The sequence below is a fragment of the Aquarana catesbeiana genome, linkage group LG01 (genome assembly GCF_042186555.1).
Source record: "Aquarana catesbeiana isolate 2022-GZ linkage group LG01, ASM4218655v1, whole genome shotgun sequence".
Classification (NCBI taxonomy): Eukaryota; Metazoa; Chordata; class Amphibia; order Anura; family Ranidae; genus Aquarana; species Aquarana catesbeiana.
The window spans coordinates 274,292,000-274,305,168 of record NC_133324.1 but is presented as its reverse complement, the minus strand read 5'-3'; the positions used below and the strand labels follow the sequence as shown (position 1 = coordinate 274,305,168).

Below are 13,169 nucleotides of genomic sequence, written 5' to 3'. Positions count from 1 at the left end.
CTAAAATAGACTGGTAAATGGAAATAAAGCTTTGAAGTTCTTTTGCGTGACATTTGTCAAGTCTGTTGGAATCATCGAACGTACTTGCCTAGATTTTTGGAATGAGCACTTGTTTAAAAATTTAGCGTATGGCCAGAAGAGTGTGTATATTGGTTAACAGTTGTTCCCCCTAAACAGGTTTTTTTTTTTTTTTTTTTTTTTTTTTAAACACTTGTAATCAGAGTTTTAGCAAAGGGGAAAAGGTGAACATTTAAAATTGGACCTTTAATTTTTGGTGCATGGTCTGCTTCAGATGATCGGATTCACAAAGAAAAATGACTATTTTGTTCTAGAGAATTCTAAAAATTAAGTTAACAGCAAGCACCACATGACATTCCACTGTGGTGGACAAAAGCAAAAGGCATTTTTTTATATAGTAGTTTCTGTAACAGATGAGTAACTCACAGATACTGGTTCCCACCTCAGGCTGGAGGACTAAATCCACTTTCATTTTATGAAGCACTAATTTAGATTTATGGCCTTATACTGCAGAACACTGCCCTTTGGAGAAGGGGCCTTTTTCTTCTCTAACAGTTTGTTATATTGTATGTTGCCCCAGTACTGCAGATTTCCCAGCATATTACCAATTGGGAATAATTATATACACTTCGTAAACAAGGTTAACACCTCAGTTACCTCCATGCACACACATTACCGGACAAATTAGTTCCGGGGAGCAATCATTTCCTGTGCAGTATTTCTATGGAACTCAGCAGTCAATACTACCTGAGTGGTGGATATAGACATCCCAGAAACGGTTAATTACTTTTTGTAGTTTCCCTGCTTTACATTATTCCATTATACGAGATCAAAGAGACATAGAAAGGGTTTTGTTTAGGAAAGGGGCTGTACAATCACCGACTATATTTAGATTTTGGAATGCTAAATCCAGGCACAAAAAAAAATGAGCGATCATATTAAACGCCAAGCAGAGCAAATACCAGGCTTATAATACCTCGGACAAGTTTATCTTGCCGCCTGTGGCCCTTTTGGAGAGATTTCACCTTATATTGCACTCTGGAGAGATTTCCTTGTCACTTTCTTGACAGAAAGTCAAGAAATGGACACACAGACAGACTGACATATCATTATCCATTTCCAGACTCTGTCCAAAAAAAATTTGGATAGAGTTAGTCTTTAAAATTAAAAAGTAATTTTTGCAAAATGAATAGCTTCATAGCGAAAAGTTCAAAGATGCCTAAGCAGCAAGGGAAGCCCTAAACTAACAATTCCCGGGCTCCAGACCAAGAACAATTATGTCCTTTTGCCAGTCAGAAACAGGAGCCCCAATTCTTCATATGAACGTTACACCACCTGTAAACACACAGTTTTCCAAGCAAAAACAAAACAAAAACTACGACGACGACTAAGTTCATATATGCAGGGACAGTACAACTCTTGTTCCCGAACTGACCACCCACACAATCTGTACATTATTACAGAAATAGGAAAAAACAAAAAACAAAAACCACAACACAACATTTCCTGATGACATTTCCATGATCTGTACAAATAAATCTTTGACATCAGATTGCAAGAAAAAAAGATTTTCAAAAAAGGTAATTCAGTTGACAAAAAGTAAAACAAAGTGAAGGCTTATAGTTTAGGTCCTCTTTAACATAGTATTGAAAGAAAGAAACTGCTACATTTTTCAAGGTCTGTTGAGGGTGAAAAACTGCTAAAACCTTCCAGCTGTTCAGCTGATGAGCCTGCACTAACCATACATTTCTATGGAATTCAAGGAGAAAACAGTAGCACTTTAGAAAATGTCATTAAGTACTAACTGGCACCATGAGCTGTGGGCACCACACTGTGGGGCGTCAGGCTGGGCTGAGGAGGCTTGAAAGGCCATCCTGCAGATTCCTAGCGTGGAGAAAGAGCAGCCACAGTCGATTCTTGCCATATTCTGTCCCCGCAGCCGCCTCTCTGTGATTTAAAGATTATTTTTAGAAGGAAATTCTTGTGGTTAAAACCATTCAGCGAGGAATGAGCAAGAACACTAAAAGACCTTTCCATAACTCTGTCAGACATCCTAATCCATGGCTTCTCGTGCCATGTAAATATATTTGGGAACAGGAAGGAATGGACACAAATCCTCAAATTATGTGTTGTCGCACTGTCAAGGCGGTTTTAAGGAGCCCGACAGCAATTAACATCCCAGTACAGGAGCAACTTTATTTCTATGTAAAATATCTACACAACATGATGCATGATACCTTTACACCTTTAAATACAATGTATGTGAAAAACTCTTGGCTTCCACTTACAAACATTCCTGCATAGCACATGATATGTGAAACAACATTTACCCTCCTTCCACAAAGCCATGACCATTCTGCTTCTTTAAAGATTAACTCCAAGCAAACCGCTAAGTATCCAGTGGAAACCACTATATTAATGCTTTTAGAGCACTTTCACACTGCGGTCACCCGCATGAAACCCATGGGTACACCACTCTTTCAAGGCCAAGTTCATCTTTCTGCAAGAAATAAAAAATTCACATTTTTGCAGGCAAAAACAATAAATACAATTGTGCATATATTACTTCTTGCACAGGAGCCTGCAGAGCATTGCACCCGATCAGTGGATTGTGGGTGCAATATGGGGCTCCTGCAGACATCTTCTGGCTTTCTTGCCCGTACCTCTGTACAGGCTGTTATAAAGCTGGAGGGCAGACTCCTGTGAATGGATGACGCAGCTGTGCAGGCACAGATCTGTACTGCCACACTTCAAATGCGGCAGTCGATGCGGGAGAGGAACCCCCCCCCCCCACCTGATGCCACAGGGAGGGGAGGATCGGGGGAAGGGTTAAGTTGCAGGGACAGGTGCTGGAGCATGTTACATCCTAAATACAGGTGTAACATGCTCCAAAAAGTGAACTTAGCTTTTATATCCCCCCATCGCCCCTCCCCACAGTGTGCATCCAAATTTTAATTGAAAGGATTTTTCCACAAGACTCCACAACCCCGGACTTAAGGGGCTGTCAACCGCTGTGGCTGCATCCTATGGATTCAATTTCCATTAAACCACTTTCATCTGGATGTGTGTTACTGCGGAGCTCACACCTTCAGCACACCAATTCCTAGGACAGGGCACTGTTTCTTCGTGAGTTGAGCAGACTTGTTAGGTTCTTTACTGTATTGGGTAATAATGTGTGCTGTATGTATTCAGAAGCCGTAAGGATTATAGAAGGAGAGCTCAAACTAGTGTCTTATGCTGTGCAGTTTGTAGTTCTAATCAAACACATGCATCAGGTTTAGGGTCTTCTACTGTTCAGTCAGGCTGCTTTCACACTGCTCTGTTGCAAAAATGCATGCGCATTTTTTGCCTTATTCCTGGTTGCTTGACAACACCCCGCACCTGTTAAAAAATGACATGCGACTCAAAAATGGCACCAAAAACACAATATCTGGTGCATTTGATGCATTTTTTTGAATGCATTTCAATGGAGACGTGAGTTTTTGGTGCAGTTTTAAACATGCACCAAAAATGCAGCATGCGGGATGTTTAAAAATGCACCTAACCGGTGTAAAGAGTTCCATAGAATTTAATGGTCATGCATTTTTCTTCTGCTTTTTCTAACACAAAAACGGAAGTGTGATCAGTGTGGAAGCAGCCTTAGGCAAAGCTGTGTGCAGAGCAGCTTGAAAAGACCAAAAATCTTCTTTTTGTCTCTCTCCAGTTTTAAAGTAATATAAAATATAAATCGCTGCAAATTTTAAGAAAACTGCAACTCTGTGTGACTGGTATAAACACTTTGGCCTCGGAGCTGCCTTTCTGCCCTCCCCATGCCTCTATGAGTGCTGCCTGAGGCAGAAATCTCAACTTGGCTCATGGGCGACACGGCGCAGTTTCGGAGGTCCACATGATTTTAACAGATGCTGAAGAATTGCATTAAAAAAAAAAAAAAAAAAAAATTCCGTGTAGCTTCTCCACCTTCTCTACTGCAGGTCTGTGTCATACAACAAATATGACGTTACTAGGCTATGGCTATGGTTCTTTCCTTCAAACAACCAGATGGTTTTGTGTATGGCAAGCATATTATGACGAGAGGAACCAACAAATGACCTTGTAATAGAAATGCAGAGGATCACAGAATTTACATAATTATTTACATCACTCCCTTGATGCACTGCAGTAAATCATATGCCAACAACAATGTAATTCAATTGTCACATTTGCCAGATGAACCTTTTCACATACTCTTGACTAAGGCAGATCTCAGCAGGTACAAACAATATTTGCACATATTCAAATCACAATGATGCAAATGTTTACTGCACTTTTGGCTGAACCAAAATGTCTTCTTTACAAAAGGTCCTGTAGAAATGTGGAACTTTTCAAGATGCACAACAATACAAAATCTAAAACTATTTTCTAGGTACAAAAAAATAAAAAAACGCACTCCAGCTTGGACTTGCATATCTTACATAGTTGTTAAGGTTGAATAAAGACAACAGTTCATCCAGTTCAACCTGTGTGATATTTCCCATATCGCCGTATATCGTTTTCGCTGGGATGCACGTCCAAGAGTCTTTTAAAACTATCCATACTTCCTGCCAACACCACCGATTGTGGAAGAGAGTTCCACATCCCTACAGCCCTGACTGAAAAAAAAAACGCTACGCAGCTTAAGGTTAAACAGCTTCTCTTCCAGTCTCATCATGTTGCCCTGTGTCTTCTTACACTCCCTGAGACTGAAAATGTCATACTTGCGCTGGGATCACTGTTAATAGATTTGTATTTTGTTATATCTCCTCTCAAGCGTCTTGTCTCCAGAAAGAATAAATTTAGGGCTTGAATGAGAAAACCCATTTACATTTCCCATACTGATTTAACAGACTGGACCTATACATGGTCAAGTCCTAATATCACTATGATTAATAAAATTGTAGGTCCCAACTCCAAACAGGGTCTCAATAAAATTGTAGGTCCCAACTCCAAACAGGGTCTCAATAAAATTGTAGGTCCCAACTCCAAACAGGGTCTCAATAAAATTGTAGGTCCCAACTCCAAACAGGGTCTCAATAAAATTGTAGGTCCCAACTCCAAACAGGGTCTCAATAAAATTGTAGGTCCCAACTCCAAACAGGGTCTCAATAAAATTGTAGGTCCCAACTCCAAACAGGGTCTCAATAAAATTGTAGGTCCCAACTCCCAACAGGGTCTCAATAAAATTGTAGGTCCCAACTCCCAACAGGGTCTCAATAAAATTGTAGGTCCCAACTCCAAACAGGGTCTCAATAAAATTGTAGGTCCCAACTCCAAACAGGGTCTCAATAAAATTGTAGGTCCCAACAGGGTCTCTCTCAAAGGCTGTACATCAATAGAATGTAATGTATGGGCAAGATATCTAGCTGTGGAACCCCTGCTCAGTAAAAATGTTTCTATAAATTTTTACCTAAATGGAACAAATTGGGTTCATTTTGGAATAAACTAACACGTACATTTTTGAAGCACAAGTCTTTTAATGAAGATTTGGTATCTAGAAAGAATTGTACTGTATAGTAGAGTTATGAGGTGGATGGGTTTAAAAAAAAAACAAAAAAAAAAAACAACATTTTACAAGAAAGGGATATCGGCTAGCTGGAATTTGATTACAATAAAACCAGTTAAAAGGTCTTTTAATTCTGTGAATGAGGTGTGAGATTAGTAAGATCTCAGTTCTCATCAGAATAGGAGATGGCAATGAGAACGATGTGTCACTCTTTCACCGAGTTTTAATGAGGCCTTGAGTCACCCCAAACTGTAAAGGTTTACAAGGAACATAGATGTGGGCACACCCTAATGCCCAGGCACCCCCAACACACCCCAGGTTTTTTGTTGCCAAAATGTGAAAACTTTTTCCCTCACCTCTGCCAATTGACACTGGTGGCTGCAAGTGGGACTATTTGTCATGTGGATGTGTAACTCCTGTGGGAACTGCAGCCACTGGCGGCGGAGTAAGCAGGCAGTCTGCCGCATTTTCCGATGCTGACTCTGTAGTTCCGGCTCTGACAGCTGAATATCACTCCATCTGCTGTCAGGGATGTAGCATGTGAACTTCAGAGAGAGCATCAGATAATTCCTGACTGCTTACAACACAGCTGTGGTTGCAGTCCTCAAAAGGAGTTACCCACCATCCTATGCCCTGTGTTTCCAGAAGACAGCTTGCTGAACTCCTCTTTGTTGCAGCATTTGGGGAAAAACAGTCTCTCTCCTCGGGTTCATGTCTGGCTGAGTCGGGGCTTTCACAGCTCCAGTACAGGTGAGCGGAGCAGGAAGAGATCATCACAGTGCACCCCAATCCCTCCCCTCCTGTCCAGCACACAGATCTCCCTGGGCATGACTGAAGACCTCAGAGGACAGATAGCTGCCTTCACCTTTGACTACTCACCTTCTCTGCCTTTTCCACTATACAATTCTTTGCAGGGCAGGTTTACTGAAAGAGAAAGTAGCATTCTTGAACAGGTTAGGAATTCCCGGGACTTCTGAGGTGCTACATAAATGTATTCCATATACACATTATATCCTGTTAAAAAAATTTTAACTAACATAGTGTGTGTGTATATTGAATTCATCTATGTAGCACCTCAGAAGTCCCGGGAATTCCTAACCTATCAAAAAATCTTATAATACAGCCCAACTCCAGGAAAGTAAAAAAAAGTCCATCCTTGCAGTGTGTGGGGGGAGGGTAACCCCTTTCATTTACCTGATTCTAATCTCTCCTACTTCACCCAAAGCCTTGACATCATCACATACCATACGGGGACATTATGGTATGATTGGGAGGCTGGAATGTAAGCCAGTGTACAAAGTCGCATTACAAGTCACACAAGTGTGAATGGAGCCTGAAGACGACAAAATTATGCCAAATGTGCAACAAAGTTACAGGAAGTTTCAGCATTCACCACTACAGTTTGTCTCACTGTGCTGGGACTTGTAGGTCCTCAGAATACCAACACACTGGTAACAAAATTGCACCAACTCCCAACATTGTGTGTGTGGAAACTGCTGAGACTTGTAGTTCCTCAGAGTTCTAAGAAGTTTGTATCAAGGCCCCTGAGGGTAGACGGCATGCTAAGACTATAATGCCCCGTACACACGGTCGGATTTTCCGATGGAAAAAGTGTGATAGGACCTTGTGGTCGGAAATTCCAACCGTGTGTGGGCTCCATCACACATTTTCCATCGGATTTTCCGACACACAAAGTTTGAGAGCAGGATATAAAATTTTCCGACAAAAAAATCCATTGTCAGAAATTCCAATCGTGTGTACACAAATCCGACGCACAAAGTGCCACGCATGCTCAGAATAAAGAAAGATGAAAGCTATTGGCCACTGCCCCGTTTATATTCCCGACGTACGTGTTTTAAGTCACCGCGTTCAGAACGATCGGATTTTCCGACAACTTTGTGTGACCGTGTGTATGCAAGACAAGTTTGAGCCAACATCCGTCTGAAAAAATCCTAGGATTTTGTTGTCGGAATGTCCGAACAAAGTCCGACCGTGTGTACAGGGCATTAGCGTTGCAAAGAAACTCAGAATTATGTTGGGAATTAGAATTCTGGGTCCTCAAACTCACTGCAAATGTACAACAATCACCAACAGCGCCAAACTTCCAGGACTCAAAGTTCTTCAACTGCTCAATCAAAATCAAGCGCCAATGTGGCCCAATGAAAGACAGAAGCGATGCTGGGACTTGCAGTGCATCAAACATGTACCAAACTTACAACACATCATTTTGCGTCTAGATGCAGAATGAGGACACTTCTAGAACAGAAGGCATGATGGGAGTTGTTGTCCTTCCAACAACTTTTTAACATTAACGTCAGCATTTTCTAAACAGGGACACGCTGAGACTTGCAGTGCCCCAAAGATCTTACAACCACTTCTGTGATTCTTAACAGCCATTGGCATGCTGGGGCTTGTAGTGCCTCAAAGTAAGAACAAAGACCCAGCCTTTAACACCAGAGGGACCTGGGACTTGTAGTCCCTCAAACTTAGACTACGCTTGCACCAAGTCCCATAGTGTTCTGTCAGAGAGCATGCTGGGACATTTACTTCTCAAACTGCCAAATAAAGTTAGACAAACTGAACATTCTGTGCTGGAATAAAACCTGGTGGCCATGCTGATGACTGTGCTGGCAAAGCAGAAAGCATGCTGGAAACTGTAGTTCCCCAAGCAACATAGCTGGAGCAGCTCTGAGCACTCTCTGGCACTAGATGGAAGGTCATGCTGCTACTTGTAGTGCCTGCAAATTCCAATTCCAAGTCTGAGACTGTGCTGACAAAGTATAAGGTATGGAATTCCAGCAAACCTGCACCAGGTTGCATAGTGACCTGCCAAGGAGTAAGGGGCATGCTGGGACCAGTAGTTCCTCATACAAACCAGTTAGACTATCACTGAGCATTCCCCAGCCTGAAGTAGAAGGGCAAGGTGTCACTTTTAGTGCCTCAACTAAAGTAAAAATAACCCTCAGTATTCTACACTGGAGGTCATGCTGAGGCTTCTAGTGCCAAAATTACATGACTTTCTACACTATAGGTCAAAGGGTCCATGCTGGGACTTGTAGTCCATCAAATTCACACTTACTTCTCCTAGTACATAAGAGAGGGGGCCATACTGGGACTTATCTATCAAAGTTCTCCTAATGGCTGCAGAGGCAAAACCCCCCCTCCGGTTGGTTGGTTGGCTCGGTCACAGGCAACCCCCCCGGAGACGGATGGCAGTCCACGATCCATCACCAACCCTCTCCCCGGGCAACAGTCGGGGGCACGATAGGAGGTCTTACCGTGAGGAGTAGAGTTGCCACCTCATCCCTTTAAACCCGAACACATATTAATTACACAGGTTCTGAGACTAACTGAATGCAGGTAAGGCACTAAAGCACTAAGTGAGTTTAATTACCACCTTCATCAGCTATGGAACCTGTGTAATTAATATGTGTTCGGGTTTAAAGGGATGAGGTGACAGACAACCCTAGTGAGGAGGCAGATGGGAGCTGACTCAGCCGAGATGCAAAGAGCCAGGGCTTCTACTCCAGGGGGAACAAGGGGCTGGAGCTTCTCCTCCCAGCCGAACAGGAAGTGGGTCTGATTTGCCAGATGTCTAAAGACTCCCTGGCCAATTGGGACTCAGTAGCTGCTTCCTGATTGGCCGTGAGGAAAATCAGGAAGACACGAGCAAATAATCATTTACTAATGTCATATAATGGGTGGGCTCAGGGTGCAGTGCTCTGGGCCCTGAGGCCACCCTTTTAAGCCAATTAGAGCTTCAGGCTCTAATAATGTGCTTCTAAAGAAAAAAAAATAAATTGGTGTCCACGCCCCGGCGCCCTGCACGGAGATTAGGGGCCGGATGCATGGATGGGGGGGCACCATTAAAGTTCATGCGCATGTAAAGACAGGTGTCCCAATAAAGTACAACTGCACAACTTACGTTTTCTGTATGTCAGTGTACAACATGTTCAGAGGCAGTACACAGGCAGGTGATCTTTTTTTGAAGTACTTTCTGAACAAAAAGGTACAACAGCAATCATTTCTACTAATAATGTGTGTCATATACACAGTAAAGTAAAATGATTGTTTCACTGTCCTAGCAAAATCGATCACTGTTCATTCCATAAACTATATGGCTGGCGTAATCCATAACTGAAGTGGCCAAAATGTGGTCTTTTTAATTGCACAGTATGGGGCTAGTCGCAGACCAAAGTCTGTTGAACAACAGTAAGCTCATGAAGTCATATCAGTAGTTTGCTCAGGGAAGACACATGGCTGGCTTCCAAACATTACAGTTGGCCATTGCAAGTCAAAGTAGGGTGGTGCTCCATCTGATCTGTGCACGGCTTAAATACAGTCACTTCGGTAAGCTTGTGCAGGTATGCCACGGATCACTGTGCCAAGTACACCTTTTAAAATAGATATGAGGATATATAGATATATGTGCCACTGGCGGTTTTTACAGTAATGTTCAGTCTTACAACACAATATTTTTTTTAAAATTCCATAAGTTCTCCTTTATCATATATTTTATTTAATGGGCAAGTCTACCAAAAACTGATAATTCCTATTTTAGTAGATGCTAGAGAATTAAACTGACAGTTTTTATGTGTCTCAGGGTCTTTATTGACAAGATCAGTTTCTGGGTCTGCACACCTTATGTGGCCATAATGAGGGGCTCCCACTCTGCTTGCCTTTTTTTTTAATCATTAAGAATGCAACAAGAGAAGCTGTATACAAGGATAGGACAGGTGGTCAGGACCACCCAAAACTCCAAGATCAATAGAAAGTGTTCATTGTGAAAAAATTCAAGACCTATAAAACCCTGGGACTGGCTTTGCCATCAAGTTCAAACAATAAGTTCAGCTTCCTGCTTTCTTTTTTATTCAGTGTTTAATGTTCTAAAGCAAGGGTGTCCAACCTGTGCCCTCCAGCTGTTGCGGAACTACAGGACCCATGAGGCATTGCAAGGCAAGTCCCATGATACAATAAATGGCTGACAATTGCAAGCATGACTCCCAAAGACAGAGGCATGATGGGACTTGTAGTTCTGCAACAGCTGGAGGGCTGCATGGTTGGACACCCATGTTCTAAAAGGATGCGTTTTTAAAAGATTAATAATAGACAGATGTGAATGTGGGAAAACTTGAATATTGTATACATGAAATGGCCGTTTTTGGTCATAAATGTTGAAAAGTTTAAAAATATTACAAATGAAAAAATATTTAACATGACAAATTATTTTCTAACTGGATTACTTTAAAACCAACAGGTGGCTCATTATTTCAGCTCTTTACATTTATATTTTTACATCTATATATTTGCAAAGGCCAATAAAAGATGAAGCTAAATTTTAAGTGCCTCCCTAACATGTTGAGATTCAGTACTGCTAACTCCAGATACAGTATGGATGTGTTCCATGTTAATGATCATCTCCACATACATACTTGTGATAGCTGAAGGGTTACGACAATCTATAGACATCTGTTTTGATACATGTAGGCTTTGTAATCTGAGATCCACAGGCATTCTTCAGATACAATCAATACAAAAAAAAAAGAATGTAAGGTCATGCAGAGCTCACTGTCCATGCTGAAACCGATCGATTGCACAGGATGCACTAGGCACTAAGCAATGCAACAATATAAAACCAAGGATTGTAGACAGGCTAGACTGTGAATGTGAATACAGCATGAATCATAATAAAACTGAAAGTTTAATTTCTTCCTTTTAGCCTAGGTAAAAGCGACAATTCAGGTAAATGTACTGGATAACTATGCACGCAATGCGAGTGAACTTGCCTTATTGAAGTTTAGTGACTGAAGTACTTCTGACCTGACAAATAAATAGACCAGAGGGAAATTTCCCTTCCAGTCTAGTACTGCCTCAGCTGAGCAATAATGACTGGCTTGTGCAACAATCAAAACAAAATCAAAGTGATAATGATCCAGAAAGAAACAGTTTAACAAATGAGTTAGGTGCATAGCATGGGGCCTCTAGAGAATCACTCTATACAAAACAAGTACAGTTTAATCTTTACAAACAAAACACAAGCAATGAGTAAGCTTCCATTGTTTCTCTGATCAACAACGCAATCAGGATGAATAAACCTGAGTACAAGAAAAACTCATAATCATTTCTAAATGGTTCTCCAGTGATGCAAGTTAATGATCAGCTAATGCAGCATATACCAAGCTCTAACAAGAAATGAAACAGTATAGACTAAAGTCTGGTATGGTACACACTATAGTCAGCTGTCAGCTCTGGTCGGGAGCCGCTGTACTAACCATGCAAGGTTAGTCCAGCGATTTCTCCCGCTGAGATGTGTTCGGACAGGGAGACGCCCCCACCAGAACACTCCAATCAGCACTCTCTGCCATTAGCTGAGAACGCTGATCGGGAGTTGGTCGCCTGCTGGTTTTCCATCATGCATGGCCAGCTTCTGTCAGACAGACCAACATACACACTGGCAGAACATCAGCCGGTATTTTTTGTACCGGCAAATGTCTCCTGACATTCTGCCCCTGTGTATGGGGCTTAAATGTATCCATAGACATCAAATGATCAGCACCCAATACCTGGGAGGTCTTCAGGACAGCATTTCAATTATCTTTGGGATACCTTAGACTTCGAATACATCCTTGGGTTACCATTGTTATAAAAAAAAAAAAGACCAATGGATAGGCTGGATTTTTTGAACCACCTATTGCACTCTTTAAAATTTAAAGTGTATGTAAACCTAACATTTCATATTCCTCCTGATATGTACTTGTATGACAAAGTATCCTGTCCTCGTTGTATTGCTACCTTTGAGTGGAATCCCTGATGTTCCTGACCACACAAGGCATGAGAGCACAGCATGGTCCGTTCTCTAGCTGTGCTGGGAACACAGCGTGCTCTCCTCCAATGATCAGACATGTCCTGACACCCCCCACCCTTCCCCCTGCACAGCCTTTGACTGGGAAGCTCAGTGTACTGTTGCTTCTCTCCCCAGCTCTTATGCAGCTGTGAACAGAGGGTATGTTATTACTTCTAAAAAAATAAAAAAAACAACAAAAAAAAACCCCAACATTATAAATAACCCCCCCCCCCCTTTTTAAACTGAATGGGTTGTTTTACAAGATGATTGTTTACAGTCACTTTAATTGTCTTAGGGATATTCACAGGCAAAAGGACTTTAGCTACACATCTAAATAGTATAAGAGACCTCTGATCCATAATGCAGGGGTTGTAGTGTCCAGATGGATAGCACCATAAGCAACCAACAGACTGCATATCACCAACAAAACCTTCAATGCTGAAAGGGGCCGAGAGATGCAATCTTACAGGATACCAGTATAAAAATGTAAGTGTTTATCAGGAAGAACGTTGGTTTGTGGGTGGTAACATAGTAGAACATTCAATGTGGCAACAGTTGTAGTGGGTTTGAATGTGTGTTTAGTCTGTAAATATCTGCAGATAACGTTGAGCCTCAATAAAATCACACAGATTATGAAGTACCTGCACCTATTCCTGCTTAAGACTTTTGGGTTGGACCACCTCCAAACAAAACAAAACAAACAAAAACATAAAAGCTCATTCATTTACATGTGTTTGCCTTATTTAAAATATCTATGGAAAAGCCCAGCAACTTTAAATAATGTTATCA

The 13,169-nt window shown here is 41.6% G+C and overlaps 1 protein-coding gene across 6 annotated transcripts in view; it reads right to left on the bottom strand.

The window, feature by feature from the left end:
- Window positions 1–13,169, bottom strand: part of ARVCF (ARVCF delta catenin family member) — a 1,066,482-nt gene that overhangs the window by 49,243 nt on the left and 1,004,070 nt on the right. The window lies entirely within an intron of this gene.